The sequence below is a fragment of the Pteronotus mesoamericanus genome, unplaced genomic scaffold (assembly GCF_021234165.1).
Source record: "Pteronotus mesoamericanus isolate MK-2021 breed Mesoamerican mustached bat unplaced genomic scaffold, CSHL_Meso_final contig_25, whole genome shotgun sequence".
Taxonomy (NCBI): Eukaryota; Metazoa; Chordata; class Mammalia; order Chiroptera; family Mormoopidae; genus Pteronotus; species Pteronotus mesoamericanus.
Genome location: NW_026555105.1, coordinates 19067410 through 19084944, shown reverse-complemented (window position 1 = coordinate 19084944; position 17535 = coordinate 19067410). Strand labels below are relative to the sequence as shown.

Below are 17535 nucleotides of genomic sequence, written 5' to 3'. Positions count from 1 at the left end.
AGTTACACCAGCCAGGCCTGGACCAGTAATTTTTAATAGCTATTAGCAAAGTAGTCTTGAAATTATTAAGTTTTTGCCATTGCAAAAACCAGTAGCTCTTCCATAAGAATTCTTGGAGAGAAGATAATATGATTTGAATACATTATATTTAATAAGTATTTAATTCAGCTTTCCAGACCACATCCTCTCCTGCCCTGTTTTAATTAAATGAAGGGACTATATAAGATTCTAAAGGTAATGTTCTGTGATTTGATCCTGTTAAATTTTTTTTTGAAACAAATATGATTTTTTTTTAAATTTAACAAATAAACATTGAGTATGTTGATCAAGACATATCCCCTGCCCTCAGAAAATAGTAATGGAGACTCAGGTCAACAAATAACTGAAAATCTTAAGCACAAGTATAGTATTATGTACTATTAAGCTACCTGAGTAGCACCAGAAGGGACCCTTATCTGTCTACTCTGCTTGCTTCAGGTTCATCTCTCCCAAAGGGAAGACCCCTGAGATAAGTCTTGAAAGAGTTATTTTAGGTGTGTAGAGAAGAGCTTATTTGACCTGAGTGTTCATAGGGAAGGCAATTTGATAGTTTGATTTGAGTAGAATAACTGGATATCATGCTTCATGCTTTTAGAATATAGGGTTATGTGTTGGTTTACGCTAGCAAATAATAATTCCTGCTTCATATATTTGCTGTGCTTCTGATCCTTCAACTTTAAAAAATCTGTTATCACAATTAAATTGAATTCTTGATTTTAAACGATGATCCACAGCTGCTGCAGTCTGACTGGTGTCCCATAAGGGCTGATGACTCAAACATCAAGAGAATTGTTTTTCTGTTTGTTTTCAAGATCACTTGTGAATTTGATTGAGACTCTGTATTTTTTAAAGTTGGTGCAGAATTCGTCCAAGGTTTGTAAATGTTAAGTGTATTTTACAAATCCACAAATTATGCAGTCTTTAATAACTGATAATAAAAAAGAAGTGTATATGTTGTTATGTAAATTGGAAAGTTAGAACCTCTTTTTATTATCAGACTATTTAACTTAATGATGTCATTACTAGACTGCATTGAGGATCAATGTGAGACAAATAAGCAAAGTTTAAACAACATAGTAATTTTTAAGTACATCACATATCAATGACCTAGTCCTGGCTTCTGATTTGACAGATGAGAGGGTCAGTGATTTGGGTAATTCAGTTAGTAGCTGAATTGAAACAGTTACTCTTTCAGGGTTATTCAACAGGGTCTTTCTATTGAGTTATAAAAGAAAATCAGTGTCTCTTAAAATGTGTGTCATCAATTACCTAAAAAGGCAGATACTACATTTTCTGGTCAGTTGTATATTTCAAACTTTAAACTGTTGTCAAGCCTGTGGAACCTGAGAAGGCAAATAAGAGTTTTTGTCCTTGAAATTTGAAAGATTATCTGGCATGGAGAAGCTGAGATAAATTGGCCTATGTTGTCCACCTACTAGTCCCAATAAACCTCTATATAATCTGTCCCCTTGCTTGTCACTTGACTTAATCTTCCTTCTGCAGGTTTAATGCTGTCTAGTTATGCTGACCTTCCATTCTTAATACTAATCATCTTTCTTCCCATATATTCTCTTCCTCTGCCTGAAATTCTTGAAATGCTCATTTCCTTTTAAAAATAACAACAAAAACCTACTTCACTGCTCACCTTTTAAATTCCGCTTCATCAGAGAATAATACCCCATATAACATACCCCTCACTAACCTGCCCTTCACACCCTGATGTGAGGCCCATCTTTTCCTTGGGGTTGTTTTTTTTTTCCTTTGAGCACTTACGTCATTTCATTATAATGTTGAGATGTGTAGGAACTTAACTCTTGTTTATATTAATTAGTTTCTGGTAAAATTGGAGGTTTTTTAACATAGTTCCAAAAACCTGAAGATCTTGTTAAGTGAAGATTTACTGTACATTTATTTGTATTACAGTTCTATTCGTTTTCTCTCTATCAGACTGCAAGCTCTCTGTGGACACACTATTTTTGTTTGCCTTTGTATCTTCAACACTGAGCATACTGCCTGGTTCACAGCAAGTATTTGAGTCTTTCTAAAACTGCTCTATTGCTATAAGGCAGAGTTCAACATAATTTTTATAAGGGCCTAGATTGTAGACATTTTTGGCTTTGTGAGCTTTGTGATCTGTGTCCCAATTCTGCTATTGTCATGGGAAAACAGCTATTGATAGATAGTATGTAAAGGAAATTGCTGACTGGTGGTGTGGCTCAGTTGGTTGAGTGTTGTCCTGCAGAGTGAAAGATCGCCAGTTTGACTCTGGTCAGGAGAGGTGCCAGGTTGCTGGTTGGGTCTTCCTGATCGGGACTCTTATGAGAGGCGTTGATTGATGTTTCTTTCTCACATCAATGTTTCTCTCCCTCCTTCTCCCTCCCTTCTCCTCTCTATCTAAAAATAAATAAATATAATCTTTAAAAAGAGGAATCACTGCTTTTATTTTTATTTGTATTATGGAAAATATCAGGCCTTAAAAATGGCCTCTCATGTACTTAAACGTCCAGCTATAGTAATTACCAACTCACTCCTCTTAAAGAAAATCCTAGGTCGCATATTATAAACATATCAACAAAACATTTCTGTATATATCTCCTAAAAGAAAAGGACTTTTCTTAAAAATTAAACACAAATCTCTGTTGTTATACCTTAAAAACTTAAAATAATTCCTTATATAAATAAATGTCAAGTGAGTCTTAAAATTTTTCCACTTATTTCATAGTTTATTTTTTATAGTTAGTTTGTTTAAATTAGAATCCAAATAAGATTTATACATTGCATTTAAGTCTTTTATTTCTCCTCTAATGTGTAGATTCCCCTCTAACTCCCTTACCTCATTCCTACCCCTTTTTCCTAAAAATAGGGGTTGTTTGCACTATAGATTTTCTTGTATTTTAGACTGCACTAATTTTATTCCTGTACTATCATTAATATTTGCCTATGTTCCCTCAATATTCTATAAACTGGTTATTAGATCTAGAGGTTCCATCAGATTTGGATTTACTTTTTTCTGTTAATAATGCTTCCTAGGCGGTTGTATACTTCCATTAAAAGGCACATTATGTCCATATATCTCTCATCTCATTATAGTGGCAGTTGATTGTTACCTAGATTAATTTTTTCATTTGGGACTTGGAAAATGATACTGCAAGTATATAATTGTTTCATTTTAGTTGGATTATTTCAATAGGGATCAATTTTCACCAACTATATAGAGGTACAGTATGTTCATATATGAAGGCAGATAAAATACTTGATTCACTAGTTTTAGAATAATGAATTGGTTCTCTAGTTATCTTTCAAAAAGAGATCAATTAGTTATTTTATTTTATTTTTATTTTTGATTTTAGAGAGGGGAAGGGAGGGATAAAGAGAGGGAGAGAAACATCTACCTGCTGCCCTAACCAACTGGGGACCAAGCCCTCAGCCCAGGCATGTGTTACAGCTGGGAAGTGAACCAGTGACCTTTTGGTTTGCAGATGATGCCCAAACAAATGAGCCACATCGGCCAGTATGAGATCAGTTAGTTTTTAAATCAGTACTATTATAAACTCATGAATTTAAACATTTTGCTGTGTTTAAATCTACTACAGTTATTTTTTATTAATGTTCAAATTATCTCATTTTAGTTGGTAGGTGCCTCTTCAGGTTGGCTCCTAAGTACTTTGGACACAATTCCAGAAGTCTTTGATAGCTTTATTGCTTTCTGACATAAGTTTTGTATGTTTTCTGCTCCATACCTGAAGTCAACTATTTTTCTAAAGAGCCCTGCTTCCTTTTAGTGGGAAATGGTATTAAGGATACATAATCTGGGTGTGAGAAGTGAAAGAACCACCTCTTTTTCCATTTTAAACAATAAATATTCTCTGACACAGTTCCTATGGGTCAGATTTTGATGGTAGTGGCTTAGGTATGTGAGCAAGCTGATGTTGATATTGGCAGTTGATTTCCATTTCTTACCATGTGGACCTCTTAGGGCTGCCTGAGTGTCTTCATGACATGGTGGCTGGCTTCTCCCAGAGCCAAAAATCTAGGACAGCCAGAAGTATCTTAATATTCATTTTCCTTCTAGACAGTAGAGGGTAATTTAATGCTCTGGCTCTGGACTCAAACTACCTGTGCTGATATCTGGTGCTTACTTAGTTAGTCTACCTGGTGCAGACTACCTAGTGCTTATTTAGTTAGATCCTGATATTGGCTGTGCAGGTTAAGTTACTTAACTCTGTGCCTTACTTTACTTAGCTGTAACATTGAGGTAATGATAATACCTACCTAGGAAGCCCTATATAATATAGGGTTTTTGTTAAGATTCAGAAATTAGAAAAGTCTCTGATACTTAGTGAGTACCCATGGTAAGCGCTCAGCCTGTTTCTGTTGCTGTTATTTCAACCACTGGGATGAACTAAAGACCTGAAACCTAGTCTGTGAGTTGCCCTTTACAGAAATGGTCTCTCTTCTTAATTGCCGAAAATTGCCATGGCAGAAAAATTGTTTACAGATTCCCAATATTCCAAGTATGTTAGAAGATTAATGGTTAGAGAATTGTAGCCTCACCTCCTTGTTTATATGTATGGAAGATCTTTCATTTCTAATCTGTATTTATGGAGATTTTAGTGCAGGGTATGTATTCATGTAATGTGACCCAGAAAGCAGCCAAGCCTCCCCTTGCCCTCCTTTAAAAAAACTTTTTACTTGTATTTTAAAGTATAAATTTGTAGGGAGTTACCAGGAAAAAAAAAAAAAAGGTACAGGGAGGTCCATTGGACCCTTCATCAAATTTACCCCAATGGTAATATCTTATGTAACTAAGTACAGTATCAGTTTTCAATGATCAATTTTCATTTAGCAGAAATTGACTGAGCAGCTATTATATGCTATGTACTTGGGGGTGTAAGTGATTAAACTCTGACCTTGAGCAGTTCAGTTCTTCTCTCTGGGTTTTCATTGTTATATTTCTAAAAAAAAAATTTTTTTTAAATTTTCTCTCTTCATTGTTAGAACTTGCATTAACAGTTTCTTTCATGTTAAACATTATGTTATTACATTCCTGTTTGCCTTGTTTTAAAACAATTTTTGTACTGTGTCCCCATCTTTCATTTTATAATCTTTACAGCATCAGAACCATGTTGCCTGCATTGTCTTATTTTAATCACGTGCCGGTTTTGCAGTGCTACCAAGTCTGGATGTGAGAGGCAGCTTGTGTGAATCATTTACATACATTTCTGTTTATATTCCCCAAATTAATTTGCAACTTTACATTTTTCATCCAATTACATGTCCAAAGTAGATGTTAATAATTCATTTTAAGAAGGAATTTGTCATATGTAAGATTTAAAACCTGGCTTAAAGAGCAGAAGCTATGAAACAATAGCAGAAACCAGACAATATGTAGGACTTTAAATAGTAATTGTTAAACATTTGAGTGTTCCCAAAAATGTGAGTCTGTGTGTCTGTGTGTGTCTCTACATGTTATTCCACTAGGGACTTGTACAGATAGGTTTTGCACAATATCCTTGCTGTTATTGTCAGCCATAAACAAATTACACGTATTTAACAAGTTAATGTCAGATTGGCCAGGAGCCACTGGGAGGTGTGTACTTAGTGACATCAGCTGGCAAAGAGCCCTGGTAACAGGGAGGGTTGGAAGAGTAGGAGGGAGGGAAAAAGAGAGACAGAGAGACTGTGACTGTATCTGGGGATTCTGGCAAGGTGAAGAGCTGGTCTGTTTGGCAGGACCTTCCCATCTGGGATCCATCTGTGTTTCCTTGGAATGGGACAGGCAGCTCTAGTCAGTGAGAAATCGCAGATGTGAGAGAGCTGACACATGTCCAGCTAATGAAAGGAGGAAGGCTGATTTCGGATTGGGCTTTGAAGCTTAGGAGGAGAAAAAGAAGAGCTTTTTTATATCTATTTCACATAAATTTGGTGTATTAAGAATCTGGATTGTTATAATTGGGCATTTGGGGTAAGTACATTTTAATTTGGTTTTGGGAGCTAAAATGGACAGTTCTCTACCTCTCAAAGCTTTGTACTTATTTCAGATTATGATGATATGAATTTTTTTGATATTTGATGAGTTTAGAATTTAGTTACTCAATGTTGTTTTGCTGCTTCATTTTGTTCATATTTCTGTATCATTTTTCATTTGCCACTTTTATTTGAATGCCATGCTTTTTTGAATGGAAACTTGACTCACATGTAATATATGAATTCTATGGCTAGGAAAGTAGTCCCACAAATATTTCTCTAAGGTATTCCATGCTGAGTCTTTCTGTGTTGTTTTGACAGAAATTTTTCTCTGTCAGTATGCATAATACAGATAGGCAGTGTTAAAATGATGGCTCATAAAATAATCTTGTTAGATTTTATTTCAACATGTTCAGGCTAATAACAACTAAATGATATCACAGTAAAACTAACAGTATGTTTTAGTTTTAATGTATTTACTTCTTTTTTTTCCTATTACATTTTACCCCTATGCTGTTTTCTTCTATTCACATACAAAATAAACAAATAACTTCAACAAATCTGACTTGAATGGTGAGTTTGGAGTAGTTTCGTCATGCAGTAAATTCACATGCACATGTCTACTGTGTTCTTTGTTAGTTTGTGATGCATAATTTAGCTTTTTGCTATTTCTGTACATTGTATTCATGTTTCCAGGCCTCCAAATCCAGACAGCTATGAGAAGAGCATGGGTTTCGGAGCTACACGTACTGTACAGCCATTATTCACTAGTTATCTGATCTCAAGCAAGCTAGTTATTCCTTTTGAGTCTCTATTTTGTGCAGTTTCTCCTGCATGTCATCATTGGGGAAATTTGTCTGGCACATAGAAGACATATAAGAGATTTCAGACCTTTCTAGATAATCATTCTGCTGTGATTGATTGGTTCTTAAGTCATTTGAATGTTTAACTTCATACTCGGGTTAAGAATGGGTCTTGTCTATTTCACTAGTTCTCAGGGTACCTTTCTCCCACTGTACCTACCTTCCAGATCATCTCTGTACCTGTTAAGCCTCACTATGGTAATAAATGATTTGGAAACCATTTTAAGTATTCTAATGCAAATGAGCCTCTTATATTATACCAGAACTTCAAAAAGTCAACAAACAAGAATGAGGTACTGAATTATATTGTTTTGTGGCTATACTGTTTAAATTGTATTTTTTGCCTTGAAAATTCTACTAGATCTCAAATAGGAACTTTAAAAAATACTTTTATTCCTTGGAGCGCTTCAGCTTTTACTTAAGTCAGCTGGAGGAGAGTACAGTGCTATTCAGTTTTTTCAATTTTGTAGTCAGATTTTTTAAAGGTGGGGGACACTTTTTAAATTAACCTTCCTTTTAATAATTCTTTTACCCAAATTGACTAAATGATTTAGTAAGAATTTTCAAGTTTTTGTTTTGATAGGTGCAATGTTCAGCATCTTTGGGGACTTACCTGAATATAGTGTTAATACTGAATTTACATGATAATCCTTCAGTGAGGAAGTACTTTTCATTGTACTCTAGGACATATGCTCCTAGTTGGAGTTGAAAGAAAAGGACTTAATGCTGAAATGTAATGTAGGCTGGAGTCTGCCCTGAAGGGGCTAAAAATGGATTTACATAGTGCTGTGTGTCCATCCTAGGAATACTTTTGATGCTGGAGTTTTAAGAAGCATAAAAAATGGTAGATAATATTCATTTTAATATGTGAGGATCCAGTGAATGCAAATAAAGGTAGTTGATAAAAGTACTGCTAGAACCACACTATTTAGGAGAGTAGTTGCTTGATATCAAGGTAATAAGAAGAGATCTTTGAGTTGAACACTGGAAAAAGAATCATACTGCTTTCTGAAGACTGTGGAAGTATTCAGAGAGCCCTCGCTGATGTGGCTCAGTTGGTTGGGCATCGTTTGGCAGAGTGAAAAATCACACCGGTTTGATTCCAGTTAGGGCAAATGCCCAGGTTATGGGTTTAATGCTGGTGGGTGTGCTACAAGAAGCAACCAATTGTTTCTCTCTTATCAATGATTCTTTCCTTGTCTTTCTCCCTCCCTTCCACTCTCTCTAAAAATCAATCAATAAATTTTTTTTTTAAAGAAAGTATTCAGAGAATCTCTACTACTATGAAAAGAGGAAACCTAAATTGGCTTCTGGAATGACCCAACTAAGGATTTTTTTCATAGCAAGGGAACCATGTTGGACTGAAGGTATATAATGCAATAACGTCAGTGTAGAACCAGGATAATGACATTTAAATTGCATTTTTGGGACGTCAGGAAAGAATGCTTTGGAGTTTGAATGAATATTATATACAAAATTGGAATCTGAAAGATTGGTTGGATCAGTTCATTGACGATATTTTAAGGCTCCTCCATGCTAGAAGTGTCCATAAGTCCTCAGTGATGACCTGTGGAAAAATGTTAGGATTGAAAGGGATCTTAAGGATAATCTAGTCAAGTGCATTATTTTCTAGATAAGAAAAGTTGAGGGAAGGGTAGTGGAGTAGTAGAAAATCTGCCTGACCCAGAGCTTGATACCTTAGTAGGTGGATGAGCTTGGACATGAATTGTCTTCTGAGTTTCTAGGACATTCACTTTACAAACATTTCTTATTGCCTGTTGTGTGTGATAATATGGTAAGGGATTAAAAAATAAGTCTCAAGATAAAATGTACACGAATGCACAAAAGTGGTAAGTCCTGGAAATTACTGCCAACTCAAGAGTTAAAACTGTCCTAGAAGAGGTAGTGTTGGAAGAAGCATAGTGGGTGCATGGAAGGGTTCACTTTCCATCAAACTCCTCCAGTTCCTTAAATCAGACTTCAAATGCATAGTTACACAGTGTTAATTTCTACTGTTTTTAATTATGCCTAGCTGTTGTTGCTGTCTTTACAAATCCAAGAGTGTTTGCTTCTGAGATACATATCCTCTTACCCCCCCCCCCCCCGCCGCCTTTTAAACTTGTGATTTATGTCTGGTAGCTCTAATTTAAAAGGTTTCTACTATGATGGACTGTGTGGGATATTTAATTTTTCCCTCCAACTTCAGGTCAGTAAATATAGGAATGAGTTGTGGCTGTAACTTGCAGGAAAAAAACTCACTATATAACTGGTTTTTGTATTTTCACTGGTTGATGGGTTTTCCAAATAGAATTTAACTTTTAGGTCCCATGTGGCGTCACATTTATTCTGGGAAATTTAAAATGTCTATGGATTCACTTTTATAAAGCATCCATAAACCTGCAAAAGCAGTTTTTTGTGCTTTGTTTTAAGCAACAGCTAGTGGAAATCCTATCATCATTCAGTCCTGAGCAGCTTGTTACAAGATGCCTGGCAAGGCGTGAGGTGCAATTCTGCATAGGATATACATGTACATGTAACTGCAGCTGGTTCTCATAGCTGGAGATCTGAAGTAAATACAATATTTTCTTTTGGTTTTGGTCATAGGACAGGTGAAAAGTTAGTGAAAAGACTGTAGGCTTTGGCACTAGGCTGCATAACCATGCACTAATTTAACCTTCACCTCTGAGTCCAAATTCTCTCACCTGTAAAATGGGAGTAAAAATATGTTACTGTGTGTTCTAAGGATTAAGTTAAAAAGTAACAAGCGTGATACTTGCTGCATGAATAATTAATAAGATTTATCTTTCCATATGATTTTTCTTAGTCCCCCCTACATCAAAGTCACAGTAACTAAGAGACTTAGTTAAATTGTGTTTTTTGCATATTTTCAAGTCTCTCTTCAGACTGACAGGAAATGAACCTTGTTTCCTTAACTAATTCTTAGTCATGGGAGAAGGGTGTGTGTGTGTGTAGGGAATGTAGCATCCTGAAAAACTCAAACCTGTTGCTGTGTGGCAAGCTGTTAATGTTTAGGGACCTTCATTACTTATCCTGCTGGAAGAGCTGGGGGATGGGATCCTTTGTGGGTGACAGATGTGCCCTCTGCTGCTGGCGGGCGCGTGCCGGCTCTATCCCTCTGCTCCCAGCACCAGGTGCAGGCATTGTTCTGGCTGGTCTCTCTTCATCCGGCCTCGTCTGTTACTCTGCTCTTTCTAGCTCATTGTTTCTGTAGGAAATTAGCATTAAAAACCCATCTGAAACCCCCATGTCCCTCAACTGCAGGTGACTGTTATTGGCCCCAGCTGCCACCCTTGCGCTTGATTACTTCCATATGGGTCTCTGCAAAGAAGTAGTAGCAATTTATTGATTTCCACCACAACCCCCACCTCTATTACTCAAACTATAATACCCTGAAATCTATTAGACCCCCAATAGGCTGTATAGCTCAGTTGGCACTACAGCTGTAATGAACGTTTTACAAGCAAAACTAATTACACCCTCTTTCTCCCCCTTTACCACCTCGTACCTAAATATTAAATGTAAAAAAACCCAGAGTGTCGTAAGTGGAATAGTAAATCTTTTAGATGTCTGGAGATAAATCTCTATCGGAGTAGTAAAGCTTTTAGACTTGGATGGGCTTTTATGGAAAATTTTAGTCACGACTTTAAATATTTTATACCACACCCATAACAATCAAGCAAACATGACCCAGAGGGCCCCTAGGGTGGGGGTGGGGGACACAAAATTTTTAGTCATTTGCTTTTCTGTTTATTAAATTTAATCGAGATGGGCAGTCGTTCGGAAAGAGGCCTTGTTTAAAATGATAATATATTTCATGAGAAATTTCATGAGAAAATAAATATTGCACTGGGAAAACTAGGTGCAATTAGAATTAGTTAAATCCTTTAATTTTGCATTATTGTGTTGTTTGCACAAATTGTTGTCTCGGTTTATTTATTGGGATAAATACTATAGCTAGGAGATTGGTGTCCTAGAATTTTTTTCTTTCCTCATCAGTAAACAAATTAAGTGTTCTATTTTGGTTTTTGGTCTAAATCAAGGTTGTAACTCAAACAGGTTACCAGGCTTAAAACCCCAAATTGAAATTGTTATTGGCTTCTGATGAATTATATTGTGATCTTGACAAAGTCACTACTCCTATCCATCACGAGTATCTGGTCCTAGTAGCCTTTATAAGTAAAAAGCCTAGAAAATCAAGATGGAGGTAATTAACTAAGATCCTTTTGCTCCTGTGCAAACCAGTTTTAAGTTTTGAGTGTACAACCTTTCAAATTAAGTTATTTAAATTAACAATTTAACTATTTTGAGCTTAGCTACTACATGGTGCGTATATCGTAAGTACACTAATTATAGACCTTAATGTCATTTCTATTGGGGAAATGTCCTTTTTCCTTTTTCTTCTTTTACCTTTTCCTTTCTCTTCTGGAATTTGGAGTTTAAAAAGGTCCTAGAATTTGAAGAGCCCATGGCGGTCACATTTTACTACATGATCTCTCTGATGAAGGCAAGTCTCCAGGTAAAGCCATGTGATTACATTAGGACAGGTTAGGATTTGTAGTTTCTGAAGAGTATTTTGCAGGCTTTCTGATTTGCCCCCTCATTTAAGCAGTGGAGAAATGGAAGGTTAGGTCAGAAAACAGGAGAGCTAAGTTTTAAAACTGAGTCTTCTGGCTAAAAATTAAATGTGCTTTTATTTGGAGTTGGGAACTAGTAAAAGTTGGGACTGATTGTAAGCATCATGTGGCTAAAGCTGTTATTGTCTTGAGGTGTGTGTACATGTGTTTTTAGTTTTTCTGATGCTCATGAAGAATAGAGTTTTCCTTTAGTGGTCTGTCTGACAAGAAATATGGTTCTTTATTCTATCATGCTAGGCACTATGGAAACAAAGTTGAATACGAAAAGGAGTTTGCAGCCTAGCGTGAGACTTAATTTTCTATTCAGCCTCAGGAATGGTATGAGATGAATTGCCCCATACCTTTCCTGAGGCTAATGCTATGATGAGGCTAACAGTAGTTTTTGTTGCTGTTTTTCAAATGGGAACAACCAAGCAGTCTTCTGTTGCCCCAAGTAGAGAAGCATGGCAAAGGACCTCGAATGTTTTGATTGCACAGATAACAGTAATGATAGAAATTCTTCTACAGGGCTGGGTCTCGGGTAAGATAAATAAGGTACTTAGGTGAAAAATTTGAGACACCCATTCCCTGGTCAGCCCTACACTTAAATTTGCGCCTTAGGCACCTCCCTTGTCTAATGTCCATTCTGGCCCTGGTCTTCAGTAGTGTCTAAAGTAGGAGAGGACAGCAGGCTTGGTATAATGGATCTAGAAATGTTATTTTCCATCTTTATTTTGGAGAGTGAGTAAAATTGAAATGAATCCTTGTTTTTCCAACCAAGGGAACCATTTCTAACACCTGATCTTTTAAAAGTGTTTGGAAGGAGGGGCCAAGAGAATCAATGGTTTGTCTTGGAAATTTTGTAGGGGTTTTTTTTTTTTTTAGTTAATTTCAAATACTGTAGTACATATTTTTGAAGTTCCTTCAACTTTCTTCATTTCTTTTTAATTTGCCACTTTATTTTCTCAGCATTTTGAATACACAAATCAATATATACATTGTACTGGACAAATGAAAATAGTGAGTGAGTTTGAAAATAGACATACAGGCATTAGAGGATATTCCATACTCCACTTTTTCTGCTGTTTGAGAGATGATTGCTTAATACCTTTTGACTGTATCTCATCTTCCTGTGGCTTTAACCACATCTATATGCTGATGATTCCCAGATTTATATCTGAATCATATTTGTCTGTTTAGTTCCAGAACTATCTCATCTTACTGCCTAATAATGAAATTTTCATATATATCAAGCTTATTGATTCTATTGTTCAAATATGCTATAGCTATACTAATTTTTCAGTCTTCTCAGTTTTTAAGAAAGGTATGTCAAAACCTTTTGCTGTGAATATTTGTTTTCCATTTCTCTTGCAATTCTGTCAAAATGTTGTTTTTGAGCCTATGTTGTTGGGTACATACTTTTTTCAGGATTATTAAATTTTCTCAATGAACTTCTCCTTTATCATTTGATAATGAGCCTTTTTTGTCCCCAGTACAGCTTTTTAAATAAAAGCCTATTTTCTTTAATATTAATATTGCCTATCCATTTGCTTTTTTCATCATTTTTTCTTAAACTTTTAGTATCATTATGATAATAGACATTAATCTTAAGAGTAGCAAATACTTGAATTTTGTTTGAATTCAATTTAAAAATATTCTTTTACTTGGTAACTCTGGTCTATTTATATCCAAAGATTCTATATTTGGACTTGCTAGTATCACTTTAGGTTTTTAATTTTTCCTTTACTTCCTTTCTTTCCTCTTTTCCTTGGAGATTAAAAATTGCTTTCTATATTTATTTTTGTTTGAATGTTACATTTCCCTTACTTTTATTGTTATTCTTAAAATTTTAATATGTACACTTAAAGTCTAAAATGTTAGTGCACATACCCCCTTCTTTTTTTTTTTAATAGCAATTGTAGAACACTTCAAAATCAGTAACTTTTCTTCTCTATTATTACCATCTAGGATTTTATTTCCACTTTGTGTTTTATTATACTCATCACACAGTTAACAGAATAATTACTATTATTTTTATAACCAATATTAATGTGGGTTTACCAATATACATCAAAGTATCTGCTCATATTTCATCTTTATTATAATTTTCCCTTCTATTAGGTTAAATTTTCCTTCCTGACAAAGTATTTCAGTTAGTAGTTCTTTTTTTTCTTGAGAGGGAGAAACATCAATTTAAAAAAATTTTTTTATATATTGATTTTGTATATGTGTGAGAGAGAGAAAGTGAAACATCTATTTGTTGTTCCACTTATTGATATATTCATTGGATGGGTCTTGTATCTGCCCTCACTGGGGATCAAACCCAAAACCTTGGCATATTAGAACACTCTAACCAGTTGAGTTACCTGACCAGGGCTGTTACTGGTTTTTAGAGAAACAGTCTGTGAATGGTAAGCTCTTTTTGTTAGTCTGAAAATAAGTTTTTTCTACTCTTACTTGAATGATGATTAACTGAGGTTAGAGGGTAAAGTTTATTTTCCATGAGCCCTTGGGAGTAGTGATTTCTATTGTTCTGGAAATGTGAAGGCTTCCAGTTTGTCGTGCTCAGGACTTGCTATACTCCAAAAATTCTCGTCTGTGATGTCTTTTAGTAGTGTCTTTTCTTTACTCTCATTTGCTCTGTTATCTCTTTCTAGAATTTGTGTTAGATTTGTTTTAGATTTGTCTTGGACCCTTTTAAGCGACTCTCCATGTTTCTTACCCTTTTGTATTTTTTACATCATGTCTTTGTACTGCATTCTAGGTGATTTGCTCAACTGTATCTTCTAATACTCCTTTGTTCTTTAAACTCTGACGTGTTCTTCAAAATGTCCATTGGCCTTTTTACGCATTTTATTTAATTCCTTTATATATATGCTTTAAGAAAGCCTGGGTCCTGTTCTCATTATTTTAAAAACTCCTTAATCATTTTTTTAAAGTTAGATTAATTGAGATAGAATTTGCATACAGTAAAATTCACCCTATTAGGTGTATAATTTTATGAAATCTGACAATGTACAGTCATGTAGCCACCACCAAATCAAGGTATAGAGAACATTTCCATCACCCCCTTGAGTCCCTTTGTAGTCGGTCCCCATGCCCTCTTATACCAGCCCCTGGCAAACACTTACCTGTCCTGTGTTCCTATAGTTTTGCCTTGTCCAGAATGTCACTTCATTAGGTATAAATTGTCTAATCACTGTGTTGTACATCTGTAACTAATGCAATATTGTATGTCAACTATAACTGAAAAAAATTATTTAAAAATAAATCATATGTAGCCTTTTGTATCTGGCTTCTTTCACTTAGCATAATACATTTGAAATTCATCCATGTTATTGCAATTATCAGTACTTTGTTTTTATGGCCGAGGGTTCTCCATTTCTTAGGAGACCCTCTTAGTTATTTTCCCCCCTGCAAAAGCTTTATTGTTTTCATTTGGTCCAAAGCATGGGAGAGGGCTCCAGGGTAGTTTAAAGGATGGCTAGTGGTTTCAGGGAGAGAGTTAGGCTAAAGGCAGACACCAGGGGAATGCAGAGGGGTCCCTCAAAGGCTTCTGCTCTCCAAAGGCTCCTTAGTCAGCTGGAGGGTAAGCGTTTCAAAAAGGTACTCGCCCACCGCAGCCACGGGAGCTGGCCAGCCTGTGGAGGTTAGTCAGGTGGTTGCCTATCTTGAGTTTCACCTCCTCATTCAGGAAGTCGTTCTCCAGGAAGTCACAGAGATGAGGGTCTGTGTGAGTAGAACCCAGGGCATACAGATCCAAAAGGGCCTGGTTCAGGGTCTTCTCAACAGCCATGGCATCTTCCATGGCATCTTCCATGGCATCCTGAGTTTTACCCCACTCGTTTTGGGCTTCAGTCCATCCTGGAAGAGAATGCAGCCACTGTGCTGGTTTTGCATCTTTAAGAGATGCTGCCCTGGGCCAACTCACTGAAGCAGTCCACACCCTCTAGAGCCACACTGTCACAGTCAAAATAGAAGCCCAGAGAGAGGTAGGTGTAGGAGGCCCACAGATGCAGGTTAACCAGGTGGTTGACAGCAGCCTTCTCCTCAGTGGAATAACTCTAACAAATTTGGGAGATCATAGCTGTTCAGCAGTAAGGAGTTAAGGTCAAAAAACAGTGTTGCCTGGTCTTGGAGGCTGAGGATGGCTGAGGTGGTTCCGACGGTGGTGACTGGAAAAGAAGTTAGAGGGTGGTCAGAGGCTAGGAGAAGGGGGCATCCCTGGGTCCATTCCATCCAAACACTGTTTGGAAGCAAGAGACAGTTTGGGGGACCACTGAGGGCACTCCACCTCTCAGTTTTGCTTCTTCATATGAATTTTATTTTATTTTTATATTTTAAAACTGTATTCATTTCTATGTCATTTCTGTACTACTGGTGCTTCCTCTTACCTGGATTATCATAAAATCCTGTTCACTGACCTATCTACTTTCTATCTTTTCCCACTATTCCATTCTTCCTGTGGAATGTGGGTGATCTTTCTAGAAACATACGTTTTTGTCACTTCTTTGCAAAAATCTCGCAGAGCTTTTTTTGTTGTTGTAGTTCTTAGATTAAAATCTAAATTTAGAAGGAATTAAAATCTTTTTCATACCTGTTTCCTGTCTTCTGTCAAGACAACCAGTATTTCCCCACCTATTTTCATTGCTCTCAGCCCTAAACAGTATGTAAACTTCCTGAGGGATCCTGTCTGTATTTGTTATTATTGAGGTGATACAAAGTAACTGGTAAATTCTGATTGGCCATCTCAGGCTCAGGAGTCAGTAATCTCAGTATAGTCCATAAGCATTCATTCCTCTCTAGCCTGGTTTTTGTTCCATGGTAGGTACTTAATAAATATTTGTTGCAATTTTTGGTAGAACTGTTTCTAAGGTGTGTTGAATTAAAGTGATCTCCTTGGTGCCTGCCACCTTTTTTCTGTCTCTGCTGGTAATTGGGATTCAACAGTGTTGGAGGCTGGGAAGTCAAAGATCAAGGTACCAGTAATTTCCATGTCTGGTGAGAGCCCATATCGTGGTTCATAGATGGCTGTGTTTTCAATGTGTTCTCCATATAAATTTTAGAATAAAGTGTGTAGATTAGATAGTGGTACAGCATTAACATTATTTAAGTCCCACTTGTGTGCCAGGTACTGTTGTAGGTATTGACGCTATATGAGTGAATAAAACAAAGACCCTACTTTAATTCTTTGGGGGGAGACAAATAGTAAAGATGATTAATAAGTCATATATATTTATGTAAGCTAAATTATTTTTTATGTATTTAAAATGTTTGATACTGTGTTACAAAAATGGGAAGTGCTAAGGAGAAAGGGAAACAGTTTAAGATCCATGTCCAGCTGAGGCAGTTGTATAAAGAAAGGGTAGCTAAGGTGGGTCTCTACCGAAAAGGTGATTTTGAGCGTGCAAGGAGATGATGGACATAAAAGGTTTCAGTACCTTTTTGTGGCACATTGTGCCTCTCACCTTTTGAGTATATATTATGACAAAGATTGAGGATGAAAGTTCCTTGTAGGGTACAATTTTAACTCTACCTGTGATGTCGCATTCATCTTTTTTTAACATAAATCACCAAAGTGAGAGAGTAAAGAATTTTGACTAAGATTTGAATACAGACCTTGGCAAGGCATGGAAAGTTGCATGTGACACATTCATATATTGTAGGGCATTAATTTAATAACAAAAACACACTCTTCTCTAAAAACAATTTGCAAGGTCTTTTTAGTTTTTTTACTTTAACATTCACCTGTATCCAAATGGGTTTTGAGATGGCATACAATAAAAGACGTTTAAAAACAGCCCTTAAAACCAGCAGAGGATCAGTACCCAAAGAATTTAAAGAAGGATCCTAAGAAGGATCCATTCAGCCCTGCACAGACATTTTAGACAAAACCAAAAGGAAAAACTCTGGGTTTTTACCTTGTTTTCATCTGGTTAGAGAACACATACCTAGAAGAGTCTTTTGTCCTAGCATAATGAATCAGGAAAAGTGTTCCTGTGAAGAGATGATACCCAGGTCAGTTTTTCATG

The 17535-nt window shown here is 36.2% G+C and overlaps 1 protein-coding gene and 1 pseudogene across 1 annotated transcript in view; one reads left to right on the top strand and one right to left on the bottom strand.

The window, feature by feature from the left end:
• CBFA2T2 (CBFA2/RUNX1 partner transcriptional co-repressor 2) overlaps nucleotides 1–17535 on the top strand; it is a 141028-nt gene that overhangs the window by 42586 nt on the left and 80907 nt on the right. The gene's annotated exons all lie outside the window — the stretch shown is intronic.
• On the bottom strand, nucleotides 15050–15588 carry LOC129070566 (ferritin light chain-like; annotated as a pseudogene).